This window comes from Chrysoperla carnea, chromosome 1 (assembly GCF_905475395.1).
Source record: "Chrysoperla carnea chromosome 1, inChrCarn1.1, whole genome shotgun sequence".
In the NCBI taxonomy this organism is placed as follows: Eukaryota; Metazoa; Arthropoda; class Insecta; order Neuroptera; family Chrysopidae; genus Chrysoperla; species Chrysoperla carnea.
The window spans coordinates 4,195,975-4,222,372 of NC_058337.1; the positions used below are offsets into that span (position 1 = coordinate 4,195,975).

General features: G+C 27.7%; 1 protein-coding gene across 1 annotated transcript in view; it reads right to left on the reverse strand.

Annotated features, from left to right (window-relative positions):
* Positions 1-26,043, reverse strand: part of LOC123290561 (nuclear factor of activated T-cells 5) — a 136,897-nt gene extending 110,854 nt beyond the window's left edge. Inside the window, exon 1 of the mRNA XM_044870787.1 lies at positions 26,012-26,043. The gene's annotated coding sequence lies outside the window, so the exon portion shown is untranslated. The remainder of the gene's footprint in view (positions 1-26,011) is intronic.
* Between the last annotated feature and the right edge of the window lie 355 nt (positions 26,044-26,398).

Here is a 26,398-nt window from a genome sequence, read left to right on the forward strand (position 1 = left end):
AATAAATACTTTACAATTTACGCTTAATTTGTGCCCTCACGGGTAAACAGTGATGTTTACGAATGTATCAAACAAAAGTTGTTTTGTTTTTTATAAGGAACATTTTTTACATTTAAACTTTTGTTCTATCTTTAACGATTTGCAAGATGGGTCATACGGACCCAATTGACCTATGTTGCTCATTTACGAACTCGACCTCACTTTTTACGTCCTAAGTACGCTGTAAAAATTTCATCTTGATATCTCTTTTCGTTTTTGAGTTATCGTGTTGGCAGACTCACGGACAAACGGACAGACAACCGGAAATGACTAATTAGGTGATTCTATGAACACCTATACCAAAATTTTTTTTCGTTACTTCAATATTTTTAAGCGTTACAAACTTGGAACTAAACTTAGTATACCTTGCATATTACATATAGGCATGGTATAAAAATTAAAAAACACGCTTTTGTAACTAGCTGAACTAAAAGGTAGAAAATAATGTCTTTAAATTTAAAAAAAAAATAATATTATCGTAAAAAAGCGATACCCAAATTTATGTTACCGTTTACACAGGGTATACATTCATTTAACTGAGTTGTTAAACAATTGTTAAACTGAAGTTGTGTTTTATTAAAAATTTCTATGTACTTTTTTTGTAATATATTTTATTTTATTGTGTGTAGTAAATGTTTAATAGCTCATTATTTTAATTGATAAATATCGATAACTAACAATGCATATTAAAAACTCATTGAAAATATAATATTATATGACCAATTGTATATACATGATTGTAAAATTAATTTTTAAAATCTTTTTATCTATTGTTTTATCATGCGTTCTTTTTAGGTATCGTGTCAAATTTTATTTTGTTACTACTTTGATTATGAATTAATGTCTTATTTCTCAAACTGACCATGTACTCGTAATGCAGCGAAGATTTCACAAAAAAGGGGTGTTATTTAACTTTGATCGCTGTGTGTGTGTGCCTGTCTGTCTGTCTGTAGCATCGTAGCGCCTAAACGGATGGCAATTTAATAGAGAGTGGTCTTAGCAATATTGAAATTAAAAAATTAATGCAATATTCCTCTATTCAGCGAAAGATGTTTTTAATAATTATTTCGCTTCAGTAACTCACTTAAAATTATTAATAATATCTAAATAGTAAAAATAGAAATAATTAAAAAAAATACTATAATTAACTACAGAGATCGATGAGATAATATAATAATAAACAATAAAAATTAAATTATAAAAAAAAAAATAGTTTAAACCATAATATTTATTATAAAAATAATTAATTATTATTTATAAAAATATAATGTTACAAAATAAACAATAGGTTTACCTATTTACGTCATACTATAAATATCATCACAGAATTTGTTGGTAAGGTTTTGATACAAAAATGACAAAGTATTACTTACGGTAGAAGGACGTTTATCATTCGTATTATACGCTTGAAAGTTTCAGGTAAGCGTATAGAAAATTACTTGGCAAAAAATAACTACGTCGGCGACTTTCAGCAGTGAATGCAGTGGTATAGCGAACTTAACTCCCGTCCGGAGTACAGTACCGTTTTTGCGAAAATGTCTCTCAAAAGTTGAATAGGTGGTCACAGAATCGTTAAAAATAGTACACAATTAAATAATAATTCGACTATGATGAAAAAATTATTGATAGGAAGTCGTTAAAATGAATAATCGAAGGTGATATTTAAAAATAAATAAAAATTCATTTTTTATATAATTTAATTTTTTTTAATATAAATTTTATGATAAAATATTAAAATTTTATTAATATTTCAACGTAAAAATATATAATTTGGCCAAAATAAATATTTTTAATGTAAATAATATTAATTCTATATAATTACAAATATTATTCTTTCTTTGATTAATCAATTGCTTACCACTCAAGCCGATTTTGTGCTAAACAAATTTTTGTTCGTCCTTAAAATAGTTGGTATGTTAATCAACACGAATAATTTTTTTAACTGAAATTAATAATTGAAACAAAAAAATATCTTTGCTAAAAAAAAAAATAAGTTTACAAGTGAACTGTGACTTAATAAAATTCCCAAAAAATCCACGTGCTTGAATAAATTACCTACTCAATTATCCAAAATTAGTAATTTGCATACACGGGTTTAAGGCCATCGACTTAATTAAAATAATTATAATTTAGCTATCAATTAGTTTATGATTTTTAATTTGTTTTTTGGAATAGATTATATAATTTTTAACTAAAAATTAATTAGAACAATTCTTTAAGCTAAACTATAAAAAAAACCCTTTATCATTTCGTCTTTTTTTCTGTCAAATCTCGAAATCTCCTTATATCTTTATCAATTTTCATGACCCCTCATTTTAAAATTGCTTTAAAGCATATTGTGGTGGCTAGTGACGACGAAAATAGATTCAAGGTCTAAAAATGAACCGCTTAGGAAAACACAGGCTAGAGAAATAATATTAAGATTTAATTTTGTTCATTATGTAATTTGTACATCATATCTGTAAAAAAATTGCCTATAAATAAACAAAAAGTAAATTACTGTTGATATTCATTTCTCTAGCTTCTTTTTAGCCACGGATATCGCACTATAACGTGTTTTCACTCATAATAAAAAGTTTTTTCGTTTTTGTAACCAATTTTGTTTTGCCTAATTATTGTAAAACCATCAAAATTTTGTGTCTATTGTAAATAAGAATTAAAAACCTAATAAATTAATAAGCTTCTATATAAAATATAATTTATTTATTCTCTTAATAGTTTAAAATTATAGTATTTTTGATCAACATAATATAAATAAATTATAACCAGGTAATAATTATAATTTTTTGATATGATTTATTAATAATTAAAATTTTAATAAAATTATAATAAAAATAATAAATGATAGAGTAAAAAGACATTATATCTTATAAATTACATTACCATATATATAATACTTCCTTTGAAAAAAACACTCCTCTTAAAATCGTTCAAATTGATGCAAAATTTGAAAAAAATTTAGTAAAATGGTCTTAAAACAATCAGAATCTGAGCAAGTCATGCATTTTATTGATGGAAAATAAAATTGTTATTAGTTGGAATATATAATCGTGTAAATAAAGCGAATCGATTAATTAAGAGAATTTTTTTGCGTTTTTTTTAAATATAGGATTTGGTTATTACGAACACATAGTAGTCATGTCTAGTCCATATGTGATTGTGTCAACTACATAAAGATTGTTGTTACTAACTTACAGTGAGATTGAAATAAACTCATTGATCATTTTTATATTAATATCATATTTCTGTACAGCAGTGAACTTAAGACACTAACATCGATAGGAATCCAAATGTCGCTGGTTCAAATCCGACTTGTATCACATTAATATTTTGTTATAATATTTTTAAGTGGTTGAACAAATCAAAAAAAGATTATTTAAAACTTAGTTGCATTTCAAAACAGCAATATATGAAATTTGTTAGACAGTATATTACTTTCATACAAACAACTCATGCGTTTTTGTCAACTTCATCACTCAACCCCGTACGGTAGTTATATCACATTCCTCACCCCATTCGCCATATTTTATCTCGCGATGGGGTGGAGACAACCTCATAAGTTTGATACTAAGAATTTTTTTCAGTCTAGTTCTACTAGCCAAAGTAAAAGACCAAAAATCATGAAAGTTGAAAGTCCAGCACATCACAATATTAATAAATGGAGCAAAGAAAAAAAAACAATTGATTTTTATTAAGTGTGGATTTTATTTTTATTTACAAAATTGATTAACGTAAATTATAAAGTTCAAAAATTTATTTTTATGTAAAAAAAATAAATATCATACAATATACAAAGGATGATAATTGACAATTCATAAAATTAATATAAATTCTCACATGAAATATTTTAAATGTCGCAAACACTGCTGCTATTCGCTCCGTGCGTGAGTTTCGTTTCCATGGTAACGATACACTACTTTAATTATAGAATTGTATGGATGCATATATAATTGTATGGATTGCATTTAAGACTTACATTGAAAATTTATTATTATTGTCTCACAAATTTAAATAAATAATTATGATAATTTACATTGAAAAAATAATATTTGTGCAATTTGATTTCTTATTTTCACAATTTTTAATGCATTAAGTTTAATTAATTCGTGTTTTACAATAATTTTAATTTGACATTTTCTATAACATTAACATGTAAAGAACTGCAAATTAGTAATAACAGCCCCCTTTAACGCCAAAATTGTTCACTGGAAGCGCTGGCATCGATTTTATTGTCCCTACCATGACTACGCACACAACGAATATTAATATTAACACATAGCTATACGAGACCACGACCTTAATTATTATACAAATATGTGCTAAAATATGATTAAGCACGTAGGTAAGTCGATCGAATTAATATTTATAGGTACACTTTTATTTTTTTATAAAAATAAATAAATTAATTAATTTAATAATTTAATTAAGGATGTACATATACGAGCACTAAGGCAATTGTAAATAAAAAGCTTGATTTTTATACCATGTATATATGAAATATACATAGTATATTAAGTTTAGTCCAAAGTTTGTAACGCTTAAAAATAATGATGCTAGGAAAAAAATTTTGTCATAGGTGTTCATAAAATCACCTAATTAGTCCATTTCCGGTTGTCCGTCCGTCCGTCTGTGGACACGATAACTCAAAAACGAAAAACATATCGAGCTGAAATTTTTACAGCGTACTCAGGACGTAAAAAGTGAGGTCAAGTTCGTAAATGAGCATCATAGGTCAATTGGGTCTTGGGTCCGTAGGACCCATCTTGTAAACCGTTAGAGATAGAACAAAAGTTTAAATGTAAAAAATGTTCCTTATCAAAAATTAAACAACTTTTGTTTGAAACATTTTTTCGTCATCACTGTTTACCCGTGAGGGCGCCAATTAGGCGGAAATTTTATAATATGTACTATACTTGATGATCAGTTATGTATGTGTCACATGTTTGTATGTGTAATGTGATAAAGAAATCAACACTGACTATGCATGGTATTTCAACAATTAACTCAGTCAACTGTTTGTTTTCACTTGTTTTTTATATGAAGTTGGACTAAGCCTAAATCAATTCTGAGACTTTTATAGTTCAAAACTAAGCATATTTAACATTGGTTTTATGGTAAGACATTAGATGGATGATATATTTTCATAGATTTCTTCAAAACTAGTCGGTGGAAATTAAAAAAAACTATTTAAATTAAAGTTAAAACCTTTGTTAAAAAAACTATTGGGCTCGACTAATTAAGGTAGTACCAGCATGAAATCACTTTTCGACAGATTTGGCCGAATTTTTTTTCTCGGGTTTATAATAGCTTTATTTATGAATTCCTAAAATTTCATAATTTTTGACCGTTTAGATTGCGAGATATTTAAAGACAAAGTTCGCGATTTTGAGGGTCATGTCCCATTTAAAGCATGTAAAATGTCCGGTCTCTCCAACTATTTTTTATGATATTATTATATATTGAAGAAAAAGTAGAAAAAAATGTTTATACAATAAAATTCTAAAAAAAAAATTTAGAAATTAATTTTCACTTTCGAGATATTAATTTTGACGTAAATTGATCGAAATTGGGACGTTGGCATAATTATTTCCCATTTTAAACGGTCAAAATTTCTGAAACTTTGGGAATTAATAGTAAGCATTATTAAATTCTTAAATTTAATTTTTCGTTAAATTCTGTCGAAAAAAAAATTGTACCATTGCTTTAACATAGAAACTGCAAATACCATGCTGGAAATACCTTAAGGACTTATGAGCACGGTAGTGGGGACACAAATTTAAAAAAAAAATATGTTTTTAACTTGGATGGTGAATTATGTTATTATTTGGCAATATTAGACGAAAAGTAAGAATAAAATTTTTCGATATCCGGAGTCATTTTCAAAATATCGAAAATTGAAAATTTTGTTTAATTATTTAGCTTTAAATATTTCGAAAACCAAGGCAGATATCAAAAAATTTGATTCATATTTTTCATCTACATTCATGAAGTTATAACATAAGTCATAATCAAAGTTGAAAAGAAGGTAAAAATAATTTTAAGCCTAAATCTAAAATTAGCTTGATGTTCGTACTACCCTTAATAAGGAACTAAAAAATTAACTTTCTAGATTTATTTACAAACTTTCTTACATTTATAAAGTGTGTTCGAAATTTCTGATATCTTTATAAAAAGATTGTACCTAGATTCTAGAACATATATATATCGCTATGTAGAAATTACTGATGAATGTTGTCCTTGAAATTTAATGAAAATTATTTTATAATTTATGTAAACTACGCATTTGTTTACATAATTATTACACAAATAAAAAAATACACATTACATTGAATTTAATCAATTTAAATCAATAAAAAAAATATAAAATCAATATAAAAATATATATATATAATATATTGCAATATGCAATATTCCATATAAACGGAAACACCAGAATTTTAATCCGGTCGAAAATCAAATCAAATATTTTTGTTTTGAAATGCAACATAGTTTGAAAACAACTTTTTTTGATTACTCATAAATATTATAACAAAATATTGATGTGATTGACACAACCGCATGGGCAGAGTAATTAGGTTTATTTTTAAAAAAAGTTAGATTTCTTTGAGTAGGATTTGAACCAGCGACATATGTATTTCTACTGGTTTTAGTGTCTAAAGTTTTTTTCGTTCACACGATCGATCACGCGTAATTTTAGCCCCCGAACTAAAAAAGGGGTGTTACAAGTTTGACCGCTATGTGTGTGTGTGTCTGTGTGTTTGGCTGTCTTTGTCATCGTAGCGCCTGAAAGGATTAGCTTTCAATGTTTCAAGTACGACCTCAGGTTTACGTACCCGAAAAAACTAAAAAATTGGCGATGATCTTCAAAATCGATTCAGTTTGGAAAAAGCATGACATATAAATAGTTACTATGGAAATGAATGTTCAAATAAACCTGGTTCAATTCATTTCGAAAAGTAAAATGGTAAAATAATAAGGTAATTCAAAACAATAATTCAAAAGAAAAAGTCAACTCAAATATTTCAATTTCAATAAAAATATTTCCAAAAATGTGTCTCAAAAAAAGATAGCTCTTTAAGGATGTATGAGCATGGTAGTGGGGGCACAAATTTAAAAATAGATATTTTCAATTTTGATGATAAATTTATATTATTACTTGACGATACAAGACGAAAAGTAAGAATAAAATTTTTTCGATATCTGGCTTAATTTTCAAAATATCGAAAATTGAAAATTTTGTTTAATTATTTAGCTTTCGATATTTCGAAAACCAAGACACATATCGAAAAATTTTATTCTTATTTTTCGTCTACATTCATGAAGTTATAACAAACTTCATCATCAAAGTTGAAAATAAGATAAAAATAATTTCAACCCTTAATCTACCCTGCTCTTACATCCCTTATATGGACGGTGACACTTAGTTTTTTTCTTTTCTAATTCATTGCTAATATGTGTTTACTTTCTATTAAAAAGTTTTTTTTAAATTTGTTTTCATTCATTCCAAATGAAAATTATCAAAAACTTCGTCGTTTTTTGAGATTCCTCCATAAGAGCCAATGTATTTTATACCGATTTTTAATGACTTTTTTTTTTTAAATTTGCACGGATACCTAAGCTGAAATTTTAATCACATATTCTTTGAGTAAAAGACTACCTACAAACAAATTTTGAGCCTTTAAATCAAACATTGTTGTCATGCTCATACATCCTTAAGTATTCTTTTCATCTCATCTGATTTCTTTGACCATCACTTTGATATTGATTTAAGAAGAAGAAGTTTCAAGTGTTTATCTGTGCGTCTGTGTGTTTTTCAGTGGCATCGTAGCTCCTAAACGGACGAACCGACTCGATTGAGAGCATTTATTTATAAAAATCGGTTTACAAGGAATAAATCGCATTTGTCCGAAGTTTTTTAAATTTTGTTATATTTCACTTGTTGCGATCAGTATTTCTATATTTCATCAATTTGAACTTATCGACTAGACCACCTACAAAATAGGTTCATATTATATGGAATATACTATATTATTAGTTATTAATAATTAATATGTATGTATAAATATATACAATGTTAAAATTAGATTAGTAATGTGGTAGCATACATAGATTGACAATAGCAGTTAGATACTACTTACTAACAAACGAACAACAAGTGTAACTAACTATCTATAACTACTACCTAAGTAGTTATAATTTTATTTTCAAGGTGGAATTTACTATAAAAATATTAAAATTAATGGATAAAACATACAACAACAACAAAAAAACATACATAGGTATATTAAAATTAATTAACCTTAAGACTTTGACTTGTATAGGTAGGTAACTCAGTAAGTATAAATAACTTATATGCATATAATATATATACTATAGGAACAAACTATTGTATTGTGTATTTTATAACAGTAATGTTTTAGTAGCCAAAAGGTCATTGAAAGACAATTTGGAGGATGATTATTAGATGTTGACATTTAAACAATTTGGACCTTTAAGGTAGTTCCTCCGCGACAGTCCAGTCAAAAAGTTTTGGACTAATACTATCATTCAGCGCATTAACTGTGCTATGACTATTATACATATACCATATATTATTTTCACAAGACTGTAGTTCCTCACTACTGTATCTCCTATACGTATACACACACACACTATGATATATACCTTTACCATTAGTCTTTATATCCTCTCCACAAAAAATAATCGCTAAAACGAGTTATTTATTTAAGTTTTTTATCGAAACTATATGGTAAATAATTTTTTTTTTTTTTTATATATTTTCTAAATATAGTATTCTACATTATATTAGTTTTTCATAGAGATGGTGAACGTCATTCATTGATAAATAAATATAATATTTGTAAATTTGTGTATTTTTATACGCTTCTCCCATGTACACGTACAAATTGCGTCACTTTTAATTGCTAATATCTCATGTATGACATGGTAAATCATCTTCTAATTTTAACAGCATGTGTATTATGAATTAAATATTTTATATTCTGAGTTTTGAGAAATTCTTGAAACATCACTTTCGTGTAGGTACTACCTTAAGATTTACGCCAGTAAAACGCAATGTAAAACTGTTTTTTGGTATGTTATTTGAACGGCTTATTTGAAAGGGAGTAGAAACTACATTTTACATGCTATTATCATTTTGAAATTATACTAGCTAAAAGCATAACTTTGTAATGGCTCGCGAATGGTATCATATAAAATATATATTACTAAAATAAAATTATACTTCAATTATTGACAAACATTTTTTTTTTAATTGTTCCTCATTAAACGTTAATTTCTTTAAAACATGAGGTTGTAAATCCGTGATCCATGTTATTATCCGCTGTGAAAATATTCAATTCATTTCTGATTTTAAATTTATGACAAATACAACAAAACCCATCTTTATTAATTTGTAAATCAAACCAACGACGATCACATACATTACATACTTCAAAATTCAAATTCTTTGGAGCAATCTCAAAATTTTCTGCATACATTTTAAAATTAATATCATCTTGATAACGATATAATTCTTCTTGATCTTGTTTGCGTCGTTTCCGATGATCATGCATTAATGATCGATTACGATCACGCTCTTTACGACCTGTCACCGTACGACGTCGTGGCATTTTATAGCTTAAATTACAATTAGTTAATAAATAACTTTAAAATTATAATAACTATAATTAAAATTTTCATTACTTGTATTAATATCATTTAACTTTTTAAGTTATTCTACTGTAGAATTGCAAAAGTTAATTGTTTATGTTTTGTTATCACGTTTTTTGTATTTTTCATTATGAAATTTTTTAATACTTGAAAGAATCTACAGATAACCACTCAATTAAAATTAATATTAAATGTAACCAATTATATATTAGTATTAGATGTAGCTCACAGATGGTGCCACTGTCTCTGCATATATATAGATATATGTACATACATGTAATAAATAAAAAATACTGTTGTTTTTTATTATTTATTATTTATATAATTTTTTCTAAAACTAATGATTGATAACACATCTGGACAAAATATGAAACTACAACATTTCATTTCATGTCTAAATCTTTTGTATTTTTTTGAAAAGTTTACCACCAAAAAGTTAAATTTTAACCTAGTAGAGGCTCGCTCCGCTCGCCTGATAAAACAAACTAATTCTCAAAATTGTGTTTCTCGTTTTTACTTTATTGCCCTCTTTTTGTATACACCACGATTTTGATGGCCGAACCGTGATCAACCATGATTATTCGCTCAATTTACCTTATACGCGAGAACGAATTTGAATTTTCCAAACATATTTGTGGGGACTATTGTCTAAATTTTGAAACTTTATAGAAATTTATAGGTTCTTTTACTTTTTTAAGTTTCATCAGTATTTCAGATACAATCACAACATTTTATTTTATTTTTTTCGTATTTCAAAACTCAATAAAAAAGTAGACCTTGAACTTGTAAAGGATATCAAAAATTTTATTATAGCATGCAAAATACTACAACTTTACTATACCTATAAACAAAAAAACACATTTCGTATCAGATTTAAGACAGTTCAAAGTTACTTAATCCCACAACATTTATAACTTGTCATGGTTGCTGATTCATTTTGAACAAAAACTAGCTTAAATAGTTTTTATAAAATAAATTTTACTTAAAGCAGTATTAGTACAGTAAAAGATGTTACAAAAATCGGCTAATAAAAGAAAATGAAAGTAATCGCTCACATTGTAAACCTCATGGAATGTGTTTCTTAGCTGTCAAATATCATAAGTAAGGCATGAGTTAGTGGCGCAAATGTTTCTTTTTGGAAATAAATAATAAATTTTTAATTCAATGAAACGATCAATGTTAAAGTTCATTTAAACAAGTGAAAACAAACAATTGATTGAGTTAGTTGTTGAAATACCATGCATAGTCAGTGTTGATTTCTTTATCACATTACACATACAAACATGTGACACATACATAACTGATCATCAAGTATAGTACATATTATAAAATTTCCGCCTAATTGGCGCCCTCACGGGTAAACAGTGATGACGAAAAAATGTTTCAAACAAAAGTTGTTTAATTTTTGATAAGGAACATTTTTTACATTTAAACTTTTGTTCTATCTCTAACGGTTTACAAGATGGGCCCTACTTGACCTCACTTTTTACGTCCTGAGTACGCTGTAAAAATTTCAGCTAGATATCTTTTTTCGTTTTTGAGTTATCGTGTCCACTGACGGACGGACGGACGGACGGACAAGCGGAAATGGACTAATTAGATGATTTTATGAATACCTATGACAAAATTTTTTTCCTAGCATCATTATTTTTAAGCGTTACAAACTTGGGACTAAAGTTAATATACTATGTATATTTCATATATACATGGTATAAATATTTGTAAATAGAGCAACTTGTATAATGTCAATCTTAAGTGTTTGTCAAATATTCGAAAACTTTTAAGCATTTATAACGTATACGTAATTAAAGTTGCCTATTTATTAATTATGTAAGTCACCTATAACATTGATCGTTTCATTGAATTAAAAATTTATTGTTTATTAACAAATACAAACATTTACACCACTAACGCATGGCTTAATAATGATATTTGACACATACTAAACACATTCCATGAGCAAATTCCATTTTAGCAAAATTTTGGCGATTTCTTTCATTTTCCTTTATTTGTAACATCTTTTACTGGACTAAATATTAATAGCGCGTAGTGTATGTATCTGTTTGAATAAAAAATTATAAATACTTGACTACTAGACAAACGCCGAGAACAGCCGATGGCCTAGCATAGGACAGGTAATATAAATTATAGTTAATCTACAGGTGATTACAAAATCAACCTTAAAGTTTTAACCTGCCAGCACTCGCATCAAGAGCATTTTGCTCACGGTTGATTTAAAACATAATTACCTTTTATCATTCTTTTTTCGAATTATGAATTTTTCAGATTTGTTCAACCTATCTACTTTTTTTTTAAATATAATTTTTTTTAGCCCTTCAAGAATTGTGAGAAATTCTTTCATCACGAGAGTAAAGCACGAGAGGATCAATCATTACGTAAAAATCATCACGAGAGGAAATTTTCGAGCCTGTTCGTGTACTATCGTCAGTTTAGTATAAGTCGTACTAAGTAAACAAATTTGTAAGTGACTTGGTATGAATCCAAGAGGTCCGGGTTCAAACCCTGTTGCAACTATATTTTTTTAAGTTGGGATTTAGAAAAAAAATTTATTTTCTTTTTTCTTACAAAAACTGAAAGATCACATAAAAGTTTTATAGCAAAACTGTTTTTAAAGTTTCTGGAAGTTTCAGTTTTTCAGGCAACGAAAATGCCCGACATTAAAAAATGTTTGTAAAAGATCGTGTAACGTCATAATGTTAATTAATAATTTATACAGTGTATACTATTCAATGAACATTATTACGTCACAACGATGTTTCACGAACATTTTTATTGTCGGATGTTCTTTTAAAATTGCCTGTAACTTTAAAACTTTCATGAAAAAATAAAAATTAAAGACAGTTTTGCTATAAAACTTATGTGATCCTCCCATTTCGGTCAAAAAAAAATTTGGTTCAAAATCCCAATTCTCTTTAATTAAGGGTGAAAATAGTGTAAAAAAATCCACTTTATACATGTATAATGACTATTTGATCACTTAGTGATTTACACACAGGTGAAACAGGACATTTGAATCACCTGTTTATTTCGCTATTTATTTGTATTTGATATCAAAGAGTGTTTGTAAACAAATTTTTTTTTTGCCTGCCCGTGTAAGATTTAAATGAAGGACATGATGTATAATGTGTTTTGAGAGGCCAAGGTTATCAAGAATCTTTACTTTAATTTTAACATATATTGTTAAATTAAAACACAATTCTTTTAATAATTGTTTAAACTGTAATTTAAAATGTTTACTACAAATTTTAACACAAAAAATTCGGTTGTAACAAGAATTTCCAACTATTAATTTTTGAATTTTATCATCTATAAAAATTTTATATGATAGGGAAGATTTCATGAACTGTAACCCTTATACGCGTAAATTGAATGTCATTTTTTTCATACACTATAAAAAGATTTTTTTATGAAAAAAGTTTTGGCTCTTTTTGACCGTAGGAAAGGTTTTTTTTTTTTACTTTTAGAGGAAACTAAAAAGAAGAAAAGTTGAAGCCAGGTTCGAAATATGGAAGAAAACTTTCAAAAAGTGTTACACTCGGATCACGCGGAGCAAAAATGTGCGCAATTTAATAAATAATGAAATATATTTCCCAGCCCTTTTTAGATAGTTAGTCCCTCAGTCCGGATGTGTTATTCCCTCCCATCTAGAGACCTTGTAAAAATTTTACTCGAACTTTTAGACTGTTAGAAAGGATGTCTTTCAAGAACATTTATATTAAGGACGTAAAACTAGAGTGGAGAGGGTAGGAGGAAAGAGATAGCAGGTTTGTACTGCGTATTAATCTGTCTTTTGTCTTCATCAATTGAACAATTTAAATTATTTTGAATCACTTAGGCAGCCTGATGCGTAGTACAAAGTACGGAACTATCAATGACTGGACCCTACCCAGATAGGCGCCTTAAATTCAGCCATGGCCGCTTATAGCTCAGCATAGCAGGTTTCATATCCTTAATATATATGTTCTTGATATCTTTGTTAATTTCAGCCCACTTTAGTTTAAGTTACAGAGGTCTCACAAGTGACGCAATCCGTTAGACTTTATTAATAATAATGGATATGTTAATCTGTACCTTTTAAAACCTTCAGAACAATAAATTAAAAGTTAAGTAAGTATTGAAATGTGTAAGTACAAAACTATGTAAGATAAGTGAGTAGTAATTAAGTAGGTAAAGGTTTGTAAAAAAGATAAGAAAATGATATACTTTAAGGTATTTCCAACATGGTATTTGCAGTTCCTATGCCAAAGCTATGATAAAAAAATTCTCGACAGGGCTTTAATAGTGCTTAATATTCAATTCCAAAGTTCCAGAAATTTTGACCGTTTAAAACACGAGATTATTATGCCTACGTTTCCCATTTTGACCACTTTGGACTAAAACTTCCAAAGAGTAGGCACTTAAGCTGTCCATCGAGTCACGAGACACCCTGTACAAAAAAGAAAATTAGTATGAGGATTTATTGGAAATGCTTGGGAAATATGTTGAACCAATTTCTTGAAATTACGCCTTTTACATTTTACAGTGTGAGAGGTGTTATTAAATCATTGATGATGAATAATTCACATTTTTCAATGTGATTTAGACCCGTGACATTAATTCATCGATTGTCTTAAAATAGTACTAAAAACCAAAATAGAAAATAAATAAATCAAACATTTAAATAAAGACTACAGTAAATAAAATTATCATACAATAAATTTAAACTCTTGTTTTAATACAACACATGATTGACCTTTTAATTTAAAAAAAATCAGCAAATTCAACAAACTGGATATATTTAGAAGGATCAAGTTATATGGCATTAACTCTAGATAAAATGTTATCTAATAAAAAATAATAATTAATTGTACTCACATTTATTATTTGTTATACGCATAAAAAATTGTGTGTAAATTTTTTTTTTATAGTTCTACGCAATTAAACAGAGCTAAAAATAAATTTTTGATTAACGTAACTAAACTTAGAACTTTGTATTTCGTTATAATTAGTTATATTTGAGTATTATTTGAGGAGTGTATGAAAATATTTGAAACTTACGTTTCAAATTTAGAGGGTGGATTTTGTTAGAGCTTGGGAAAATAGGATGAAAATTATGAGTAAAATTTATCTATTGATTGGATTACTATTGATTTTAGTGTCCTAAGTCTGACTGGTAACAACAATCTTCATGAAGTTGACACAATCACATATGGAAAAGACATGATAGATATGCGATTATAATTATAAAATACTCTATTTAAAGCAAACGCAAATAATTTTTCTTTTAATTAATCGATTCGCTTTATTTACACGATTATACAGTAGAACCTCGATAAGTTAAAGTCCAAGGGAAACACAAAATATTTTAAGTTATAGAGGTTTTAAGTTATCAAGGGTCTATGTTAGGTAAAGGTTAATATAGAGGTTTCTATGTACCCTAGTTAATATAGAGGTATGTACATGTTTCTATGTAGTTACTGAGGGCCTAAACAGAGATTATTTATTTAAGTTATAGAGGTTGCGTATTTTAAGTTATAGAGGTTTTGGGCTCTGATGGGAAGGGAACATAGTATTTTTTGAAGTAACAGAGGTTTTTATGTTACCGAGGTTTAAGTTATCGAGATTCTACTGTATATTCCAACTAAGTACAATTTTATTTTCCATCAATAAAATGCATGACTTTAAACTAAAATCAATCTCTTTCATAAAAGTAATGATTTTGTTTATTTAACTTCAGTGATTTTGTATCAATGAATTCATATTTTAAATTCAATCCCATTCTTTTGTAAATACAAATATTTACCTGTACTTGTTCCAATCGTTAGACAATTGTTTGAAAGTATTTTTACTTTATTTCAACATGAAACGGTCAACTTCGGGATGATGTTGTCATTATTTTAATTTTTTTTTTCAGTGTACAATTTACATCATTTGATTATATAAGTTTGACTAATTAAGTTGTTATAAATCGAGATTCTATCTGATATGACTGCATTTTTCCTGTAACATACATAGATAATTTATAGACTTTTAATAAACTTTAATTAATAGTTTACATAATTATTAAAATTAATCTCTTTAATTATATCGACTTATTAAATGCAAATTAATTAAAGTTTTTTTTTTTTTTTTTTCATTTTTTTAACATTTTTGTTTTATTATTTTTAAAACAATATAATATGTAAATTGATTGAAATAAAAAATTATAGAAGCTTTAATTTTGTATAAAATACAAGGTAAAAGAAAAATAATATGCAATATATGGATTAGCTATGCACAATAAGACAAAGTGTTCATTAAAAACTAAAGGTAGAATTATATATATTTTAGATACGACTTTGAATCCACGTACAGCGATTGAATATCGTGTTTAGTATTCGTATCTGATCAAACTGATGGCAATACCAAATTGACGAGTCATTTTATCGCATAATGAAAGCTTTACAATAAAATGAAATGTTCCGCGGGAATTCAATATGTATATATAATATTAAAAAAAGTTAGAATCAGTTCAAGTTCAAAATTATTAATTATTATTAACAGTTTACAAAGTTAAAACCCAATACATCTTAGAATCTATAATGCCTAACCTACACTTTTTCTATAATACATCATCTTATTAAATAAATACATCGAAATAAAATGAAAATCTTATAAAAAAAAGCATATATCAAAACTTAACCTAAGTTTGACGGGTAAGCCGTTCCTAAAACTAGATTTTAAGGAAAAATATTTACAATTTAGTTTACACCGAATCAGTTGTGGTCGGCATCATGTGGCATGCAGTATCTTTTCCTGGAAAGCAACGTACTCGAATCAAATTTCCGCAATTCGTTGATTGCGGGGAAGAGATTTTTGTGGGATGATTGGAGATACGATTGGTTTGGATGAAGGTTCGGAAAATGGTTTAGATGTTTCAGACGTTAGTCCAACTTAGTCCTAACGTCGAGTAGTGGTTACAACCCAGTAAAGGATGCGTTTCCAAGGCAGCTTGAATCAGTGTTCTTCAAGCGCGATCTTCTTAATTCCTTTATCAATCAAATTCAATGATTTATCAGACATTTTCAAGCTTACCGTGGCGGCTCATGGTCTAAAAATGAACCGCTTAGGAAAAAACAAGCAAGAGACATAATATTAAGATTTATTTCTGTTCATTATGTAATTTGTACATCATATATGTAATAAAATTGCCTATAAATAAAAAGAGAGTAAATTACTATTGTAATTTATCACTTATATATTATTATTTCTCAAGTCAGTTGTTAGCCACGAGTACCGCACTGCAGAATCCGGCACGGGTCGAGTTAGTTTTATATAAAATTCGATCAAGAACCAATCAGAAAGTGATTGTATGTAAATATTTTTATTTAAAATAAAAAAACAACAACAAAATATTTATATACCCATACAACAAGTAAATAATAAATTATGGCAACAACTATTTAAAAATGTATATATGTATATATTATAACGCCATGTCCAGTTACACGCTAACAAATTCAAAATACTATGCATTTCTATGCGCTTCTACCATTTGCTAACATTGCAGTTAATTGGATAATTAGAAGTAGGATAAAATTAAATTTTTTATATTAATTAGTTAGTAAGTTAACAGTGAAGCTAATAAAAGCGTGTTAATAATTAGCATACGGTAAGTAATGCATGGCGTTTATTACAATGCTGGTATGGTATAGGGAAAGATACTCAAAATGTATCTGATAAGATACTCAAAATGATATCTGTAAGATCCATAACTATGGTCTTATTTGTATTACTGTATGGTATAAAACCTTTGGCGCCACTTACATTAGTAAATCGACAGTATGGTCTTGAGTTTCTACTACATTGCAGATGTCGCAATGTTACTTTGTTTTTCCCGATACGATTTATCAATACGCATTATTGAACTACGATTCTATTCAGTATAGATGTAAGCACTATGTTTGTTGTCACACTGTTCATCACTATATTATTCTTAACCTATTTATCGTCAGTTGAATAAATATTGCTCGTATGCCATTAGTAGCATCAGTGACATTACAATGTTAACGATTACTACTTGCCAGAAGTATTGTGGATATCACTCAGTCAGTATGAATCTGACACGCATACTGACAATGGCTCATGCGCCCTAATTGTTGCTCATGTTTTGATATAGTAATGATAAAATCATCTATGTTTAAAATTTTGTAGCAATTAAAAATTATAGCAACTACTAAAATTATACAGTATTGACAAGAAATTTATTACCGTGTAGTTGTTACACTAGTAATAATAATATAATAATGGGGGTTAAACCTCCCCTCCTCGTTTTTACAATTACAAATATATTTACAATAACATTTTTGATGTGGGTGGAGTCGGTTACTTCGATCTTATCCAAGCGACGACAATGTGATCAATTCTGCACGCCCATTATTTGTTCACACTGCCGCTGCCTGGATTCGAACCCGCAACCTAAGACTAAATAGTCTAACGTTCTAAGAATAGCGCCTTAGACCGCTCGGCCATTTAGGCTCTTGTTACACTAATACAAGTAATAATTTTATCGTGTAAATAATTTGGAAATAACTTCCATGCTAGCGTATAAACAAACCCAATATATTAATTATATTTATTGACTGGCTGGCCACTATATATACAAACAAACACACATCTATTAATTATTATATATTTTTTTTTAATTGACGTCATTTGCGACCCTGTTCAAGTATACTGGCCTCAGCTTCAACTGAAACAACTTACTAATAACTTAACGCAATCATTTTTTATGTTCTTTTTGTATACATTTTTTACACCTATATTAACAAAATCTTTTTCTACTTAGTGTAGTACATATAGCTGGACAGGCTTTGACTTTGGTTTACTCTCTATGGCGCTTTTACAAGAAATGTTTACGAAAAAATGTTTCAAACAAAAGTTGTTTAATTTTTGATAAGAAACATTTTTTACATTTAAATTTTTGTTCTATCTCTAACGGTTTAAGAGATGGGTCCTACGGACCCAAGACCCAATTGACCTATGATGCTCATTTACGAACTTGACCTCACTTTTTACGTCCTGAGTACGCTGTAAAATTTCAGCTCGATATGTTTTTTCGTTTTTGAGTTATCGTGTCCACAGACGGACGGGCGGACGGACGGACAACCGGAAATGGACTAATTAGGTGATTTTATGAACACCTATGACAAAATTTGTTTCCTAGCATCATTATTTTTAAGCGTTACAAACTTGGGACTTAACTTAATATAATATGTATATTTCATATATACATGGTATAAAAATGATTTTAATAATGGAAAAGAATTAAATTTATATTACATTATTATAGTTTTTCTCAGATAAATGTTTTAATGTTAAAAAAAATAATAAATTTAAAATTTTTTTGCGTTTTTCAAGATTTTTCCAAAGGGGTACCCCTTGAAAAAATTGCAAAAAATCGAGAAATTTTTTAAATCTCCAATTTCGATAAAACTCAGTATATAAGGTAATTTTTACCCAAAAAGTACAAAAATCGAGTTCATTTGACGACTGGTCGAATAGTTTTTGAGATACGGACTAAAATCGATACAAATATTGTGATATCTCATAAACTATGCATCCAATAATTAAATAAACCTAATTTTTATACTTTTTGGATCAAAATAACCCCATCCACCGAGTTTCATCAAATTCCAAAACAAAAATTTTTTTCCGCTTTTCTCGATTTTTTCAAAGGGGTACCCCTTAAAAAAATTGCAAAAAATCGAGAAATTTTTTTAATCTCCAATTTCGATAAAACTCAGTATATAAGGTAATTTTGACCCAAAAATTACAAAAATCGGGTGCATTTGATGACTAGTCGAATAGTTTTTGAGATACGGACTAAAATCGGTCCAAATATTGGGATATCTCAGCAACTCTGCATCGAATCATTAAATTAACGTGATTTTTATACTTTTTGGATCAAAATTACCCCATCCACCGAGTTTCATCAAATTCCAAAACAAAATTTGTTTTTCCGTTTTTCTCGATTTTTTCAAACCCCTTGAAAAAATTGCAAAAAATCGAGAAATTTTTTTAATCTCCAATTTCCATAAAACTCATCTTATAAGGTAATTTTGACCCAAAAATTACAAAAATCGTTTACATTTGATGACTGGTCGAATAGTTTTTGAGACACGGACTAAAATCGATCCAAATATTGCGATATCTCAGAAACTCTGCATCCAATCATTAAATTAACCGGATTTTTATACTTTTTGGATCAAAATTACCCCATCAAAAAATAATTGATAGGATATTCTGTATTTACACTGAGTGAGTTTCACCTCAGAACATATCGCTCTTGCTTACTCTCATTGGAGGATACGACTGAACTACCTGCAGAGTTTACTGAGTAAATAGAGTAACCGGTACCCACCTATGGTGTAGTGCACCGATGTAAAAAGAACAAATTATTTATATACACTAACCAATTGGTCCATATTAAGTTTACCCAGATTTTATTATTCTAAATATGTTTTTGTTTTGAATTTTTTATTTTTTAATATAAATATATTATTAAAACCAAGCCAACTGAACTAAACTAAACTGTCTGCATTTAAATAAATTAAAAAATAAATATCAACATAAACAAACAAAAACATCTTGTGCAATCAATTTTTGATTATTATCATAAATATTTTATAGATTGATTGATTATTTTGTACACGCGCTTGCATGTTTATGTTCATGAATCGGTTAGTGACACTTCTGGACAGTATTTCAAAGTTAACTAAACTATGCAAATAAACCACTAGTAAACATATCGAAAAATCATTTTCCACTTCAATTACATATTTTCGATTAGTAGAAATCTTTGAATTTAAATCCTTTTGCAACATGCAACTCCTATTTCTTATCATTTTTCGATTCTGCTTATTACCAATAGAAAGTCGATAAAATCGTAGTATAGACAAAAAAATAGAATAATGATAGTCTCATCTCGAAGTTGGCCGTTTCAAATTGAAATAAAGTAAAAATAATTTCAAACAATTTCCTAATGATTGGAACAAGTACAGCTAAATAGTTATATTTACAATAGAATGGGATTGAATTTAAAATATGAATTCATTGATACAAAATCATTGAAGTTAAATAAACAAAATCATTACTTCTATGAAAGAGATTGATTTTAGTTTAAAGTCATGCATTTTATTGATAGAAAATAAAATTGTATTTAATAGGAATATATAATCAAGTAAATAAGTCGAATAGACGAATTAAAAAAACATTCTTTCTATGCCTAGCCAATGTGAGGTTGAGTCAACTACATGAAGAATGTTGTTACTAATTTACAGTGAGTTTCAAATAAACTAATTGATCATATTTATAATATATAACAAATTTTTTACATAAATATCAACCAGCCGTAGCCCAGTTGGTACAGTGGTGGAGTTAAGACACACAGTTAGTTATTTTTTCAAATAAACCTAATAAACCAGCTCATGTGGTTGTATCAATCACATCAGTATTTTATTATAATATTAATAAGTGATAGGACAAATCAAAAAAAGATTGTTTCAAACTATGTTGCATTTCAAAACAACAATATTTGTTAGACGGTTTATCACTTTCATACAAACAACTCATGCGCTTGTGTCAACTTCACCACTCAATCCCGTACGGTAGTTGTATCACATTCGTAGCCCCATTGGCCGTATTTGCTCTCGCGATGAGAATGAGACAACTTTATATCGGTTGATATTAAAATTCGTAAAATTCCATTGTGATGAATTCACCTATTTTTAGCAATTCACCTTTAGTGTTTCGTTTTTGATAGTTGAGCGTTTCACTTTAATATTTAGTCAAATGACAATTTAACTAAATTTCAATTAGGTACTCTTACAAGTTAAAAACTAAACACAGCAGACTTTAATAATTAATGAGACTTACGTACGAATTACTTAATAGATTAAAGTTTATAATTTTAATGACCATTTCAATTAGCCACTTAGTCAATTAGGTAAGTTTAAGACAGTGTTTAATCCGATATAACAAATATTATGAATTGGATTTACCCAGTTTAACCAACCTAATGAATAAAGCAATTTAATAAAAATGTCGCAAATGAAAACAAGTCCATTTACTTTTTTTTTAATTTAATAAAGCAAGTGAGAAATATTTTTTTTTTTTTTGCCTTGTATATTCTAGAATCTAAGGAATATTAATTAATTGGTAATATTTTAACCGCACAATAAATATGTCAATTTTATTTTATTGAAAAATATCAATTTTTTTTTTTTTAAAGAAAAGTCGATTATTTATTTTGCTATGTGGTTTGAATTTCAAAGAGTAAATATAATTAGTAAATGTATAAATTATTATCTAGAGATTTGTTCGTGATAAATATTTCCATTTCATTCGAAAGATATTCCTAATTTTATGTTTCAGAATCGTGGAAACGAAAATACCTGAACAATTTATAATCAATGGAAGTGCAGAATTGATCACATTGTCTTCGCTTGGATAAGAACGAAGTAACCGACTCCACCCACATCAAAAATGTAATTGTAAATATGTTTGTAATTAAATAAATAAAGATTAACAAATAATGGTGTGGGTGGCCTCTGTGATTAGGCATATGTCACAAATACGGAGGTTAAACCCCCATTATTTATTATAATAAGGTACACATAATTTCAGGCACAAGCCTAAACTTGCCTTGGCGCTCGTATTTCCTTAAAACAAATGTCTTTTCAATTTTATCAAGCCATATTATGTTTTTTTATCAGCTCTTGCACCATTTCAACCAGAATAATTTATATTTTAAATATTTGACGTCATAGATTTACCCCACATGTGGTAATAATAAATTGTTATTAAAAGCATTCAATTTCAAATAAAAAAATTATAATATGTCTTAAGCAAGATTATTTACATTAAAATATTATTTTTAATATAAACATATTTGTTTATATTCGTTAGGAATGGTTTTTTAAAATGGAAAATCGATAAGGTATATTAACAGGATTATCAATGCTAAGAATAATTGTAGACATTTGTTCTATTTTGGCTTGAAAAGTGGAAAAAATCTAGGAATGAAATGTCATAACATGTGAAATTTATAAAATTTAAAAAAACCGAAAAATTTTTCGAGTACGGAACCCTAAACTCCCACTTGAAACGTATCTAGTAACACTCCATTAAAGTACCTTTCTCCTTAGAGCCTTCTCCAAACCAATTCTGAGGATTATCGCCTATTTTTTAGTAGTCGCAGACAGACACACATAACGGTCAAATTTATAAGACCCTTTTTTTTGTTCGGGAGTAAAAAAAGTTAAGTGTCCAGTGTTGCCAGAAAAAAAGGTAGAATATGAAAGGGTAGGTATGAAATAATTAAAAAACGGAAAATCAGACCTGTGTGTCGAAGTGAACTGCCATTTTGTCTTCAAAAATCTATAGGAGAGATATATTTTTATGCGAAAATTACAATCATATAACCCAAGATGTCAAAAGTTTGTCTATAAAAGGAATTATAATGGATAAACTAAAATAAACTAGAGGTATCGTGGGACACCCGGCTGGAACTGTGGTCCTATAATATCTTATGCTGTTCACAGAAACACATTCCATGAGGTTTTAACAAAAAGCGAGCGGTTTCATTCATTTTCCTGCATTAGCCTATTTCTGTAAGATCTTTTACTGTACTATATACTATAGTCCTATATTATTATTACAAGACAATTATTGTAATAATTTAAAATAATCAATACAATAATTTTAAAATCAAGGTCATATTTGATTAAGTATAATATTTTATTTTATTTATAATATTGTATTAATGTTGATAACGAAACAATCTCTTGTATTGCATTACTTATATACTATATACTTATACTGTTATTCTTTAATATGAGAACGTTTAAAATTTAAACACTAAGTCATTAAGGTAGACTTGATATTATAAGTTAAGAATAGACAAGCAATTGATTGAGTTAATTGTGGAAATACCATGTATAGAAAGTGTTGATTACTCTATCACATTACACATACATATATCACGCATATATACTGATATATACTTACATACTTTAAGCTTAAACACTAAAATACTCAAGGTAGTGTTGGTACCATAAGTTAGACGTATTAGTATAAGTTCTTGGTAGAAAAAGTGTAGTTTAAAATCAATTTACTCATTTTGGAGCTTTAATATTACGATTATTGGAAAAATTACTATTAAATAGATGCATATTAAGAAATCATAGTAATTTATAGCAATAGTGTTTAAAACTATCAGACAAAGAATAGCCAACTCTTTTATTGGTTTAGCATTCATATGTTTATGTTTAAATCATAGGTTTAAAACCTTAAGAACAACCTTAATAATGAATATTTTCGAACTAAATGGTAGATGAGATAGTATTTGTAATGTGTTGGATATTAGCAAGAAGTCAATCTTCATAAATTTTCATTACATCAAACATTTATCCATTGTAAATACTAACTTGAATTATTTATTGATTTAAATTAATTTGAATCGAAGATTTATATTATTAAACGCGGTGCTTATTGTAGGATGCCGTACCTAAATTCACGCTTGTAAGATTCGAATTTGAAAAAATATAGTATTACGGTTATTATGTAAATACGTAAAACTAAAATCTGTCAAGGTATACTCAATGTCACAAAAAATGCTCGTTTTAAAACATTCTAAGTGTTACTATTATAACATAACATATGATGCGTACGCTTAGAATGTTTTAACTGTGGCACTTTTTCTGACAGTGAGTGTACGTTGATAAATGACTAAGAAAACACCCTTTACGTAGTAACATTAGCTAGGTCGTGGGAATGTTTTGATTTCATTATCAATTTTATTTCAATTATTGATTTCATTATCAATTAATGAGAAACTGATATTTAAAACGTATCTACTCATCGTTTCCTAAAAATAAATTCACACGATATACTTTTATATGATATCTCTTCAAATTTCGAATCGAACATCCTTGTCATGACCTAACAGACGATATAAGGTCGAACTTCACCCATCTGATAACCAGATGAGACTTTTTATGAAATTTTGTTGATTCTTAAACACTCCAATCATGGTTTTCCAAACTCAATATTTGATTAAAAATATGTCTCATCTGGTTACCCAATGCGTGAATTTCAACCTTAAAATCTTTCGTATCCTTTTAGCTGAAAAAATTTACTTAAAATCTTTCTCTATTTAAAATCAGAAACACAATTTTCTTATAAATCACTCAAACAGGGCTATTTGTAATAGTTTGAGGTGTTTCGAATCATCTTTGATATTTAAAATTTATAAGAAAACTTATTTTCTACTTTTTGCTACAATAAAAGCGTATCCCTAAAAAGTATTTTTTATTTTAAATTTTTCTCTAAACTCAAAATTTCCGATATTTTTATTTAAACAATCTATTTTTTTTCAAAAAGGTAATCTATATCTATAGAAATCATGTAATCTCTAAATATTTATGAGATATATTTTTCTAATCATATGACATTTGCTAATGTCCTTTTAGTATTTACGTAATATATTGATAGTATTTTAGTGTGAGATTATGTTGTCTCTGAGTTTTCTGATACATATATAATTATAATGAGTAAAATTATGATTATAAATTATGAATAATCTCATGTTATATACGAGCACTTTATTTGTTAAGCTTATACAACACTTAGTAACAAAATTTTGTTGTACAATTATTTGAAATCACTTAGAAACTGAGTAATTCTACTGCGTATTACTTCATTTCTCAATCATTAACGCTACATATGTTGCCAAAGTTTTAGCGTGAAACTAATTTTAGAGAAGATATATTTTGTAAAACAATTTACGACTCCAAAAAACTGCAAGAAGCTTTGTAATGGCACTTGAAGAGGATATAAACATATATCTTCATGGTATAAACAAACAAAAAATCATAGAATATATACTCAAATTCGTAAGCCAATTAGAAGGAATTGCCTTTTGATGCCAGTAGAGGTCAGCTCAGTATTGTGGAGTCTAGGCCAGAAAGTTGGATTTTCTGGCGTGGTACCAGACCATTCAACATTCTGGCCGTGAGTTGCATACTAATTTTTTTATGCCCTAGTTTCTAACGCTTAGCAAAACATAAAAATACTTTGATTTTTGACGCTTTTTCGATATTTTTAGACCATTTTTTTGCATTTGCGTCATACAGTTTGCCTATTTTACGATATTTTTAGAGCCTTTTCTTACATTTACATCATACAAATGCCTAGTTGACTATTCACGTGACAACCGAACCACTTAAAAAATATAATTTGAAAATAATTGAGTAAATACCCTGATATGATTCTTCATTCAGATATCTCTTCATTGACATATAACCACTATCGATTAAACCATAATAATTAACTCCACAATTATTATACGCTACCGGACGTGGTGTTTGAACAATATAATTCATTTTGATCAACTTTTTGTATTTTATTTCAAATTCGTTCACAAAACACAAAATTCTTGTAGAAAAAAAATTAATGCACTTTGAAAAATCCCGCGCATAAAATGGCACGACTTTTTTTTTATCTGTTTTTGTATAATAATAAATACCAAAAATATTTTTCTTTATATAATACAATTTGATAAAATAATAATTTAAAATTAAGTTCCACAATTATCATGTCTTTTAAAAGAAACACTACTTGAAACAAAAAAAATTCTTATTTAAAA